We start from the raw sequence: 13,438 nt of genomic DNA, 5'->3' as shown, positions 1-13,438 counted from the left end.
TAATGACCCATCACAAAGACAGGTGATCATTTTTTAAAATCTGAGAAACCCCTTTAAATTCTGGATTAGGCTATCACAGAGCATTGCCCTTCATCATCTCCATAGCCAGTGACCTGTATCTTGGTATGCTGCACTGACAAGCCCCGTGTATTTATACTTCTGGCCTCATACGGGATCATCTCAATGATCAGACAGATAACTTTTTCCTGTTTTCATTGCTGTCTACAAAAGAAATTGGATGTTACTGAGTATATGCAGGCAGAGAGGCTGCGATTTTATGTCTCTTCTCTACTGCAGCCCAATACTGCACATGACAACCTAGAACAGTGATGGCAAACCTATGGCACGGGTACCAGAGGTGGCACTCAGCGCCCTCTCTGTGGGCACTCAGGCCATCACCAGGCAGGACTCCAGATATCTTCCTGCAGTCCCAGACAGCCCAGGACTTGCTGTGCACACAGCTATTTTAAAGTGACAGTGCAACCTGGACTACTGGAGGGGTAGGAAGGTGTGGACAGATCTGGATTATCTGCTCCTGCTCCGGAACTTCCTGTTTATGGGACCGTGGAAGGAAGCTACAATGATCATCCAAATTTCTTCTTTTTTCTGCTTTATTGGTGTCCTCAGGGGCCTAATATGAATGAAAGCTGTGAGAGAGCACAGAGTATAAGTCACAAATTAAATTTCTGTGTTGGCACTTTGCACAAATAAGTGGGTCTTGGTTGTTGTCTGGGCACTCGGTCTCTAAAAGATTTGCCATCACTGACCTAGGCCATCCTATAAGGACCTGCCAGACATGTATTATAACGTTCAATCGTGGCGTTTTGAACCCGTTTTTTGGTCCTTTCTCAAGCAGTCCGTTAAAAACTGCACGCGTTAAAAAACGCATCCGTTTTTGACCGGTTTTCCCAATCATCTTAATTAAAACCGATCAAAAATGGATGCGTTTTCACAAAATGGATGCGTTTTTCAAAAACGCATGTGTTTTTTGACGGACTGGTAAAAAACGGGTTCAAAACGCCACGTGTGACCACAGCCTTAAATGCTTAAGTAGCATATATGTATAAATAATTTAGCAACACATAATTAGCGGATATACAACCAAAATACACTGCAAAATACACTGCACAGGAAATGTGACTGATTACCTTGCTGTTAACTTTTGCTTTCACAAAATGCAATCTTAGCGCATTGGGGAACATTTACTTACCTATCCGACGAAGTTCCCCGAAAGTGCATTGTCCGACGATCATGCACTGTGCGATTCACTAAGATGGTGCGCCCGAGATCCTGCATGTGTCACTTCCCCGCTCAGGTCTGACAGAGTTCACCTTCTTCTTCCTGGTGCATGTAAGTGCTTGGCTTGCGACACAATTTGAAAGTTAAATCCCGCCCTTAGTCCAAATCAGTCGGATCGTCCGACGGCAAGCCCCCTAATTTGTGTTGCATGAAAGCCGGCGGAGCTGCGCCAAAACCCAATCGCATGCCAGCGCAGACGCCTGTGAAATAGCTGTCAAATCCCAAAATGCCGGAAAGTCTGACGAAAGTGCAGCGTGGGGCCCTAAGTAAATAAGCTCCATTATGTTAACAAAATCTTGTTAACAGCAATGTAATTTCTCTGCTGTTGTACTCCATTTCAAGACGCAATAAAAAAAACCACGTGTGAACACAGGTTTAGGATCCAGGGGAAGCTGAGCGATCACTCCTGTAATGAATATGATCGGAAGATGCAATAACCATTTAGCAGGAGCCTAGAGATGTATTCAGATGGTGCAGTTAAAACCACATAAAAAAAACTACCATAGACATATTTTGCATTCTAAAAATTGCATTCTAAAAATAATTTTCCAATGAGCAGATATTTCATTGTGGGTTGGGTGACGTGCGCCCACCTGAGGATCAGGCCCTCTCAATGTAAAGAATCCGCGTTTATAGCCTCTGGAGAGGCAGCAGACATTCCTATGGGGGCTGGGAAAGGTTTCACTAGTTCCTTCCCAGCCCAGTATTTGCAGAAGTTGAGTGTAAGCCGTGTCAGGGGGAGGTGAATTTGGCTGAGTTCTTGCTGGTGTCAGTCTCCGAATCTCAGTTCAGGATGAGACCCTGCAGAGAGCAGTAGCAGCAGAAGCTGTGCCAGGGGGGCGCAGGTAAGTGGGTGCTGGGTGTTACTTACTGGGATGTGGTGTTGTAGACCACAGACTATAGGGTTCTACAGCATTACTAGGATTTGTCAATCGTGTTTGTTACATTGTTGCAGCTGCAGTTCCTGTGCAGATGTAGCAGAGGTGACACAATTCTATCATCACTGCAATGGTGGTTTTACATAGGACTGCAATATCTAAAATCTATCTGTCCAGAGCTGTTTTATTACCATGTAAATGAGAAGTCTGTAGTTCTAGCATGTAGGGTGTATTCAGGCTGTTACGTGCTTGTTCAGGCGTTAATATATGGGTTACTAATTTTGTGTAAGTATACACTCATGGGTCGGGGGCCGGATAATGGGGGTATCAGAATGGCAGACAGAAGCCGCTGCCGGCATGTGTTTACTTACACATGTGCATAGGGATCATCCATAGGGATCGTCGCTATCGAATGCCTAGATATCAGTGAGCAGTAATGTAGAGTCCACTGGAGGAGGGGAGTTCGGTGATGGGTATCCCCTGACTCTTAATGCTCGGGATGATATAGCGCCTCTGTGCGGGAGGGCCTACAGCTACAGGCTCTGTTCTGATCTTACCTCTACTGCTCACACACAATTTTTCGGGACTGTATATTTCTATACATGCAATGGATTTATATGCAGAGGTTGCACTCTGGAGGACTGCAGAACTATGCATGGGGAAAGATACTTTAGGGCCCAACGTTTCTGAAGGAATACTAGTCACCACTTTCCTAGCTACAAGCTGCATATTGTAGAGAAAGCAAAGCTCAGCTCTTCAATATTTAGGTTTACAGCAACAGCAGTGAAAACATGAGTAAATTACCAAAGGACCCCAACCAAAAGGATGATTGACAGCATGATTGCACATACACTGATACAGGAAGAGCTGTCAATCACAATATATGCAGGACTCAAAGAAAATCCACTATCAAAATCCAGCAAGGCCTCCTTCAATCTAAAATCAATGCTAATGAGCCACAAGGGCTCTGGGGGAGTTACCATAGCCTCTCCGTGCTGTACCTTCACAGGATGTTACATTGAGCAGAACATGTCTCACCCTCCCCCATGTCAGTGTAATGTAGAAGGAGCAGGAAGTGCAGGGGGAGGGGAGACCTACTCTGCTCATTGTAACAGCCTGTGCAACTACAGCAGAGAGAAACACCCTCTAGAGCCATTTAGGCTCATTAGCATAATTGTAAAAGTTGATTTTAGAAGCAAGGAGGCCACGGACAACAAATATAAGAAGATACCCAAGTCACGGTGCCTGGATCTAGTGTTGATGGTTTATCATGATGGATTTTTGTGGTATATTTGCTTTACGCTCTTCCCTAGGCATCCAATTCACATACACCTATACATCACAGGGGTCAGCTTCTCTCTCCTTACAACATCCTGCAAAAATCATCCACTTTTTCATGGGAGGTGCCGATCATTGCTTATGGCAGCCTTGAGGTCTGATTCGAGAACCACAAGACTGCCTTGGGTAGAAGCCTGTTAGATGGTGCTATCAGCAGAACAGTGCAGTGCTGTGGTCAGCCTGTGCACAATGCATAGGCCGCCAATGTAATATGCTGCAATACACCAGTACTGCAGTATACTACACTGAACAAGTGATCAAATTATCACTTGCTTATGTGCAAATCAAAATATTTTTGAAATAAGAATAAAAATACAACAAATAAAACCAAATTGATCCCGAACGGTGAACCCCGTAAAAAAACAAAGTAATAGAAAAATACCAATAAAAAGTATGGCTTGTCCTGCAAAAAACAAGCCCCTAAAACAGCTCTGTAAACGAAAAAAAATGTAAATATTATGTCCATTAATACATGGTGCTGCAAAAACAAACAGCTATATAAATGGGGTATCGCCATAAACATGGCGATGGATAGAATTATTATTTAATGATTTTTTTTTTTTAACTACCACCAAAAAAAGTTAATAAAATCTTATTATTAGCTATTGAATCCCCCTAAATGATGTACTTGATCTCATGCCACAAAAAATAATCCCATTTTATAGCCTGTAAAATGTGACAATGCAGATCTGCTGTGAACGGCGCTCCTTCCGTTCTCTGCCCTGACTTATGCCCATACAGCTGTTTACCACCACATATGGGGTATCGGCACTCAGGAGAAATTGGGTACCAAACTTTGTGGAGTTTTTCATCATTTTATCTAAAAAAAAAATTTACAACTTGTAATTCCACATCCATTTTCAACCCCCGGTGAAACACCTACAATACATAAAGTGGCATAATTTACAGTGTTTTCTGTTATTTAGGCCTCTCAAGGTCACTAAAATCTGAGCAGGTCCCTATAAATATAGGTTTTCGGCAATTTTCGTAAAAATTATAAAAAATTACACCCAAAATTCTGCACCTGCAAACAACCTGGAAAGAAAGAGAGGATGCCTAAAAAATGCCAGTTATAAAGAAGACATCTGGGAAATGTTAGGCATGAATTAGTGTGGGTGCTATGACGGTCTGCCTATCTGAAGAATTTTTTAGAAATTTTTGCCAAATATCCACTTTTTTCATAACTAAACACAAAAAGATATCATGCAAATTCTTCAACTCCTTTGTTTTCAAGTCACACATTGTATTTCAATCTCAAAATACCCCAGATAAAAGTGTTACAAAGTGTTACAAGTGCTACAAGTGTTACCCCTGTTAAAGTGTTACAAAGTTATGACTTCTTATAATGACACAGAGCAGATCTAAAAGAAAAAAAAAAAATCAGGCTTGGTCCCCCACTCGTTCACATATTCCTGGATGATCCTGGCACAGTTAGGACCTGCTGATGTGTCTAATGTGCTCCAATCATCAGACTATGGAGTGTGAGTGTGTTCCCCGCCCTGTCTGACCCTTTTCCTTATATCCTTGGGTTGAACTTTTATCTTTATGGCAAGATTTGTGGTGTGTGTGGTTCTGACCCTCATTCATCCTGGATTTCAGTAGAGGGTAGGGTGTAACCATCATGTAATGTAAAGAGATATTTCCTGATCAAAAAGATAGTGCACAGTAACATTGTTTTTGGATATGTGCTACCTGTTTCAATGGTCGCCTACATGTAATGAATTAAATCTACTCTGGACAACGAGGTCGTGACGGGTTAAAGAGAACCTGTCATCAGGCGCATTGATATAGAACCATAATAAGAACCTTGTAGGGCCGGTTGCATGTGTGCTGGACATTTCTTTATAAACAGCCAGAAAACTCGTATATTCATGGTCGGCGCCGGCTCTCACGGCTGCATCTTTACATAACCGTGCCTCCTTATCTCTTTGTAGCGGCAGTAGGCCCTGCTTCCTGGCTTCTTGTCCTCTCCTTGGCTTGCCACAGGCTCATCTTAATTCTTGCACATGCGCAGTGCCCCTTTCTCCCTCCGTCTACACGCAGGGTCGGAGCAGAGATGACCAGCGCATGCACGAGAATTGGGATGAGACGGAGATTACAGGGACTGCTGTGCCCGAAACCCCACACCAATGAATAGAAGTTAATTTTTTTATCTGCAGGCAGCGGTCTCAATTTATAAAGACAGCACATGGGCAACTGGCCTTACAAGGTACTTATAGTGGGAGATATTACACGTAGTAGAAGTACTATTCCATAATATGACAGTAAACAGAACATGGTGCAGCTGTGATCAGCGCGTTTCGCCACCCAGCGCCTTAGTCATGATCTGTAAGTGATGGGTACAAGGTAGTAATGGCTCCTGTCTCCCTCCTCAGATCTCCTGCAGGGCTGTGCCTGACATAAATGATTAGGCTCCGACATAAAGGATGGATGGAGATGTTATGTGTAGGAATAGCCTTTCCCCTACTGTATGATACATGTGCAGTGCAACAACAATCCTCCCCCAGCTGCCACAACCAGGGTTTTTGTGATCATTATGGACAGCACTAAAATAGTATTTTCACAGGATGTAAAAGTATTGTGTTATTTACCAGATATGTTCCCTTTATATACAGAAGTGGCCGCAGAGAACATCTCATTTCTCACAGCTCCACACTATTGATGAAGGAAGAGTTTTTTAAAATTAGACTGTCACATAACCTCTTGTGTGTGCGCTCAGCGATATGTCAGGAAAGCTCCCGATGTATATGCTGTGCGTATACTATGACATTTAGTTGCAGATGGAGGCATAGTTTTTGCCTGACCAGTATATGTTGCATCCAGGAAAAAAGGCAGGATGCAATGTGCCGGCGAGCTACGTCTTCCATCCGGCTCCCTCTTGCTTAGCAACGTATGTGCTCACCGGAGGCAATAGAAGCCTATGGGGAGCAGATACAGTGTATCACATCCCTCCTCCAGGGAGGCTGAGCACATACATAGCTCAGCAGGAAGCAGAGGCGTAACTCCACCGGGGACCGCGAGGTCCAGGGGCACGCAGCACACGGGGCCCCCGCATGGCCGAGAAACATCAGAAGCATAAGTTATGGCTAGCATTTGGCCAGCGCAACCACCAACATCACTTCCCATAACCCACTCCTGCCCTCCCGGGAGATATAGCTGAAGTATAGTTTATTAAATGTGTTCAAACTGGGTGTGTCCCTCGAGCTGTCGTTTCAGTGAGAGGGCCGAAAACCTGGCCCACCCACTCCTCCACCTCCGATATGCCGCCTTCTGGTCAAGTGTATAAAGAGTTTGTATATACTGTATGTATGTGTGTATAAATGTATATATGTATGTAAGAGTGAATAAATGTGTATATGTATGTATATGCATAAATGTATATGTGTGTATGTATAAATGTATATATGTAAGAGTGTATAAATGTATATATGTATGTATGATTGTATAAATGTATATATGTATGTAAGTGTGTATAAATGTATATATGTATGTATGTATGAATGTATATATGTATGTATGTATGAATGTATATATATATATGTAAGTGTGTATAAATGTATATATGTATGTAAGTGTGTATAAATGTATATATGTATGTATAAATGTATGTATGAATGTATAAATGTGTATATGTAAGAGTGTATAAATGTATACACTCACTGGCCACTTTATTAGGTACACCATGCTGGTAACGGGTTGGACCCCCTTTTGCCTTCCGAACTGCCTCAATTCTTCGTGGCATAGATACAACAAGGTGCTGGAAGCTCCTCAGAGATTTTGGTCCATATTGACATGATGGCATCACACAGTTGCTGCAGATTTGTCGGCTGCACATCCATGATGCGAATCTCCCGTTCCACCACATCCCAAAGATGCTCTATTGGATTGAGATCTGGTGACTGTGGAGGCCATTTGTGTCCAGTGACCTCATTGTCATGTTCAAGAAACCAGTCTGAGATGATTCCAGCTTTATGACATGGCGCATTATCCTGCTGAAAGTAGCCATCAGATGTTACAGGGTACATTGTGCTCATAAAGGGATGGACATGGTCAGCAACAATACTCAGGTAGGCTGTGGCGTTGTACCAAGGGGCCCAAAGACACCATGACACCACCACCACCAGCCTGACCCGCTGATACAAGGCAGGATGGATCCATGACACCACCACCACCAGCCTAACCCGGTAATACAAGGCAGGATGGATCCATGCTTTCATGTTGTCGACGCCAACCGAATGTCGCAGCAGAAATCGAGACTCATCAGACCAACGTTTTTCCAATCTTCTACTGTCCAATTTCGATGAGATTGTGCAAATTGCAGCCTCAGTTTCCTGTTCTTAGCTGAAAGGAGTGGCACCCGGTGTGGTCTTCTGCTGCTGTAGCCCATCTGCCTCAAAGTTGGACGTACTGTGCGTTCAGAGATGCTCTTCTGCCTACCTTGGGTGTAACGGGTGGCGATTTGAGTCTCTGTTGCCTTTCTATCAGCTCGAACCAGTCTGCCCATTCTCCTCTGACCTCTGGCATCAACAAGGCATTTCCGCCCACAGAACTGCCGCTCACTGGATGTTTTTTCTTTTTCGGACCATTCTCTGTAAACCCTAGAGATGGTTGTGCGTGAAAATCCCAGTAGATCAGCAGTTTCTGAAATACTCAGACCAGCCCTTCTGGCACCAACAACCATGCTACGTTCAAAGGCCTCAAATCACCTTCCTTCCCCATACTGATGCTCGGGAGAACTGCAGGAGATTGTCTTGACCATGTCTACATGCCTAAATGCACTGAGTTGCCGCCATGTGATTGGCTGATTAGAAATTAAGTGTTAACGAGCAGTTGGACAGGTGTACCTAATAAAGTGGCCGGTGAGTGTATATGTATGTATAAATGTATATATGTAAGAGTGTATAAATGTATATATGTATGTATAAATGTATATATGTAAGAGTGTATAAATGTATATATGTATGTATAAATGTATACAGGCGGTCCCCTACTTAAGGACACTCGACTTACAGACAACCCATAGTTACAGACAGACCCCTCTGACCTCTGGTGAAGGTTTCTGAATGCTTTACTATAGTCTCAGACTGCAATTATCTACTGTAAGACATCTGTAATGAAGCTTTATTGATAATACTTGGTCCCATTACAGCAAAAAATGCTTAAACTCCAATTGTCACTGGGTGCAAAATTTTTTTTTGTCTGGATCTACAATTATAAAATATACAGTTTCGACTTACATACAAATTCAACTTAAGAACAAACCTCTGGACCCTATCTTGTACGTAACCCGGGGACTGCCTGTATATGTAAGAGTGTATAAATGTATATATGTATGTATAAATGTATATATGTATGTATAAATGTATAAGTGTATATATGTAAGAGTGTATAAATGTATATATGTATGTATAAATGTATATATGTATGTATAAATGTATAAGTGTATATATGTAAGAGTGTATAAATGTATATATGTATGTATATAAATATATAAATGTGTGTTTATAGGAGTATATATATGAATGTGGAAGTAAATAAACATGTCTATATTTGTTTTTAAAGGGGGAGGGGGGCCCCTTGCAAAAATCTGCTATTGACCCCAGCCTCTCCTAGTTACGCACCTGGCAGGAAAGGGGGGACCGGCGATGTTTCTGTCCATATAAGGACAGTGACATCACTGGGGGAACACCCTGTACTTTAGCAGCCAATCGCCAGCTGCTGCCGATCTCTACTCCTCCCCCCACATACAGTGGGGAGGAGGGGTCCTAAGGTGACATATCCCACTGTATGAGCATACAATGGGATACGTCTGTGCCATACGCTGTAAGGACATGTCGGATTCCCCCGGACGTGTCCTTACAACGTATGGCACACAATGTAATGTGAACTCAGCCTTATAGCAATATACCAGGCGGTCCCCTACTTAAGAACACTCGACTTACATACGACCCCTAGTTACAAACGGACCTCTGGATATTGGTAACTTACTGTACTTTAGTCCTAGGCTACAAAAATCAGCTGTAACAGTTATCACAGGCGTCTGTAATGAAGCTTTATTATTAATCCTGATTCTTATGACAACCCAACATTTTAAAAATCCAATTGTCACAGAGACCAAAAAAGTTCTGGCTGGGATTACAATGATAAAATATACAGTTCCGACTTACATACAAACTCAACTTAAGAACAAACCTACAGACCCTATCTTGTATGTAACCCGGGGACTGCCTGTATCAGGAACTGGAATTTATGTCATTCCCTAAGTGTACTCTTTCACAAACCTACACCTTACTTATTAATCTCTTATATCTAAATATAATTTGTTTAACTAATGTCTCATATCCATCTTATTAATCTATCAATCCTAACCAACTAAAATCCATTTATAGTATCTGTATATCTATCTCCAATCAATCTCCATCTCATGTATCTAACTAATCTAAATCTACCGATTTACCTTTTATTATATCTCCCCATCTTTACTTTGTTAAGAAGTCTGAATTAATAACAATGAAATGAAGGGTTTATATAGCGAGATAATAATGAAAATGGCCACTTGCTATAATTTTCCCTTTATAGACAGAAAGCAGAAGATAAGTAAATGAGGAGGAATAGTCTTTGGGTCATTGCATGTTCTGTACCGGTTATTGGGGGATAAGCCCTCGGTTCTGCTACAGTATATTGGGGAAAGGGGGGATTAGGGTGAAGTAGTGATAATATCTATTAGCCTGCATTTGGTGCTTGATCTTTCCCGGGACACATCAAATACTATAGTCTATACAGTAACACAGGAAGCCTCAGGGTTAACCACAAGTCAAGAAAATGCAGTGTCAGGGTTGTCAGTATGTGTCCCCCCATCTGTTCTCCAGAATAATACAGGCCAAACACGAGATGTATCACAGGAAGGCGCCAAGATAACATTGCAACAAAATACTGAGAGAGTAGCTAGCAAGGAGGACCGTGTCTGCGCTATTATAGGGTCACCGTAGCTAGCACTGTAATAGGAGGACCGTGTCTGCGCTATTATAGGGTCACCGTAGCTAGCACTGTAATAGGAGGACCGTGTCTGCGTTATTATAGGGTCACCGTAGCTAGCACTGTAATAGGAGGACCGTGTCTGCCCTATTATAGGGTCACCATAGCTAGCACTGTAATAGGAGGACCGTGTCTGCGCTATTATAGGGTCACCGTAGCTAGCACTGTAATAGGAGGACCGTGTCTGCGTTATTATAGGGTCACCGTAGCTAGCACTGTAATAGGAGGACCGTGTCTGCGTTATTATAGGGTCACCGTAGCTAGCACTGTAATAGGAGGACCGTGTCTGCGTTATTATAGGGTCACCGTAGCTAGCACTGTAATAGGAGGACCGTGTCTGCGTTATTATAGGGTCACCGTAGCTAGCACTGTAATAGGAGGACCGTGTCTGCGTTATTATAGGGTCACCGTAGCTAGCACTGTAATAGGAGGACCGTGTCTGCGCTATTATAGGGTCACCGTAGCTAGCACTGTAATAGGAGGACCGTGTCTGCGTTATTATAGGGTCACCGTAGCTAGCACTGTAATAGGAGGACCGTGTCTGCGTTATTATAGGGTCACCGTAGCTAGCACTGTAATAGGAGGACCGTGTCTGCGTTATTATAGGGTCACCGTAGCTAGCACTGTAATAGGAGGACCGTGTCTGCGCTATTATAGGGTCACCGTAGCTAGCACTGTAATAGGAGGACCGTGTCTGCGTTATTATAGGGTCACCGTAGCTAGCACTGTAATAGGAGGACCGTGTCTGCGTTATTATAGGGTCACCGTAGCTAGCACTGTAATAGGAGGACCGTGTCTGCGCTATTATAGGGTCACCGTAGCTAGCACTGTAATAGGAGGACCGTGTCTGCGCTATTATAGGGTCACCATAGCTAGCACTGTAATAGGAGGACCGTGTCTGCGCTATTATAGGGTCACCGTAGCTAGCACTGTAATAGGAGGACCGTGTCTGCCCTATTATAGGGTCACCATAGCTAGCACTGTAATAGGAGGACCGTGTCTGCGCTATTATAGGGTCACCGTAGCTAGCACTGTAATAGGAGGACCGTGTCTGCGTTATTATAGGGTCACCGTAGCTAGCACTGTAATAGGAGGACCGTGTCTGCGTTATTATAGGGTCACCGTAGCTAGCACTGTAATAGGAGGACCGTGTCTGCGTTATTATAGGGTCACCGTAGCTAGCACTGTAATAGGAGGACCGTGTCTGCGTTATTATAGGGTCACCGTAGCTAGCACTGTAATAGGAGGACCGTGTCTGCGCTATTATAGGGTCACCGTAGCTAGCACTGTAATAGGAGGACCGTGTCTGCGCTATTATAGGGTCACCGTAGCTAGCACTGTAATAGGAGGACCGTGTCTGCGTTATTATAGGGTCACCGTAGCTAGCACTGTAATAGGAGGACCGTGTCTGCCCTATTATAGGGTCACCATAGCTAGCACTGTAATAGGAGGACCGTGTCTGCGCTATTATAGGGTCACCGTAGCTAGCACTGTAATAGGAGGACCGTGTCTGCATTATTATAGGGTCACCGTAGCTAGCACTGTAATAGGAGGACCGTGTCTGCGTTATTATAGGGTCACCGTAGCTAGCACTGTAATAGGAGGACCGTGTCTGCGCTATTATAGGGTCACCGTAGCTAGCACTGTAATAGGAGGACCGTGTCTGCGTTATTATAGGGTCACCGTAGCTAGCACTGTAATAGGAGGACCGTGTCTGCGTTATTATAGGGTCACCGTAGCTAGCACTGTAATAGGAGGACCGTGTCTGCGTTATTATAGGGTCACCGTAGCTAGCACTGTAATAGGAGGACCGTGTCTGCGTTATTATAGGGTCACCGTAGCTAGCACTGTAATAGGAGGACCGTGTCTGCGCTATTATAGGGTCACCGTAGCTAGCACTGTAATAGGAGGACCGTGTCTGCGTTATTATAGGGTCACCGTAGCTAGCACTGTAATAGGAGGACCGTGTCTGCGTTATTATAGGGTCACCGTAGCTAGCACTGTAATAGGAGGACCGTGTCTGCGTTATTATAGGGTCACCGTAGCTAGCACTGTAATAGGAGGACCGTGTCTGCGTTATTATAGGGTCACCGTAGCTAGCACTGTAATAGGAGGACCGTGTCTGCGCTATTATAGGGTCACCGTAGCTAGCACTGTAATAGGAGGACCGTGTCTGCGCTATTATAGGGTCACCATAGCTAGCACTGTAATAGGAGGACCGTGTCTGCGCTATTATAGGGTCACCGTAGCTAGCACTGTAATAGGAGGACCGTGTCTGCGTTATTATAGGGTCACCGTAGCTAGCACTGTAATAGGAGGACCGTGTCTGCGTTATTATAGGGTCACCGTAGCTAGCACTGTAATAGGAGGACCGTGTCTGCGCTATTATAGGGTCACCGTAGCTAGCACTGTAATAGGAGGACCGTGTCTGCGCTATTATAGGGTCACCGTAGCTAGCACTGTAATAGGAGGACCGTGTCTGCGTTATTATAGGGTCACCGTAGCTAGCACTGTAATAGGAGGACCGTGTCTGCCCTATTATAGGGTCACCATAGCTAGCACTGTAATAGGAGGACCGTGTCTGCGCTATTATAGGGTCACCGTAGCTAGCACTGTAATAGGAGGACCGTGTCTGCATTATTATAGGGTCACCGTAGCTAGCACTGTAATAGGAGGACCGTGTCTGCGTTATTATAGGGTCACCGTAGCTAGCACTGTAATAGGAGGACCGTGTCTGCGCTATTATAGGGTCACCGTAGCTAGCACTGTAATAGGAGGACCGTGTCTGCGTTATTATAGGGTCACCGTAGCTAGCACTGTAATAGGAGGACCGTGTCTGCGTTATTATAGGGTCACCGTAGCTAGCACTGTAATAGGAGGACCGTGTC

The 13,438-nt window shown here is 43.9% G+C and overlaps 2 protein-coding genes across 6 annotated transcripts in view; one reads left to right on the top strand and one right to left on the bottom strand.

Annotated features, from left to right (window-relative positions):
• The window catches only part of RNF208 (ring finger protein 208), a 177,811-nt gene that overhangs the window by 109,895 nt on the left and 54,478 nt on the right, over window positions 1-13,438 (bottom strand). The gene's annotated exons all lie outside the window — the stretch shown is intronic.
• TOR4A (torsin family 4 member A) overlaps window positions 2,006-13,438 on the top strand; it is a 29,221-nt gene continuing 17,788 nt past the window's right edge. The window contains exon 1 of one of the 2 annotated variants that reach the window (XM_072125227.1): window positions 2,006-2,144. The gene's annotated coding sequence lies outside the window, so the exon portion shown is untranslated. The remainder of the gene's footprint in view (window positions 2,145-13,438) is intronic. The other variant, XM_072125229.1, reaches the window with a different exon arrangement.

This window comes from Engystomops pustulosus, chromosome 9 (assembly GCF_040894005.1).
Source record: "Engystomops pustulosus chromosome 9, aEngPut4.maternal, whole genome shotgun sequence".
Lineage (NCBI taxonomy): Eukaryota > Metazoa > Chordata > Amphibia > Anura > Leptodactylidae > Engystomops > Engystomops pustulosus.
Note: the sequence above shows the minus strand (reverse complement) of the source record. Positions and strands in the feature narration are given on the sequence as shown.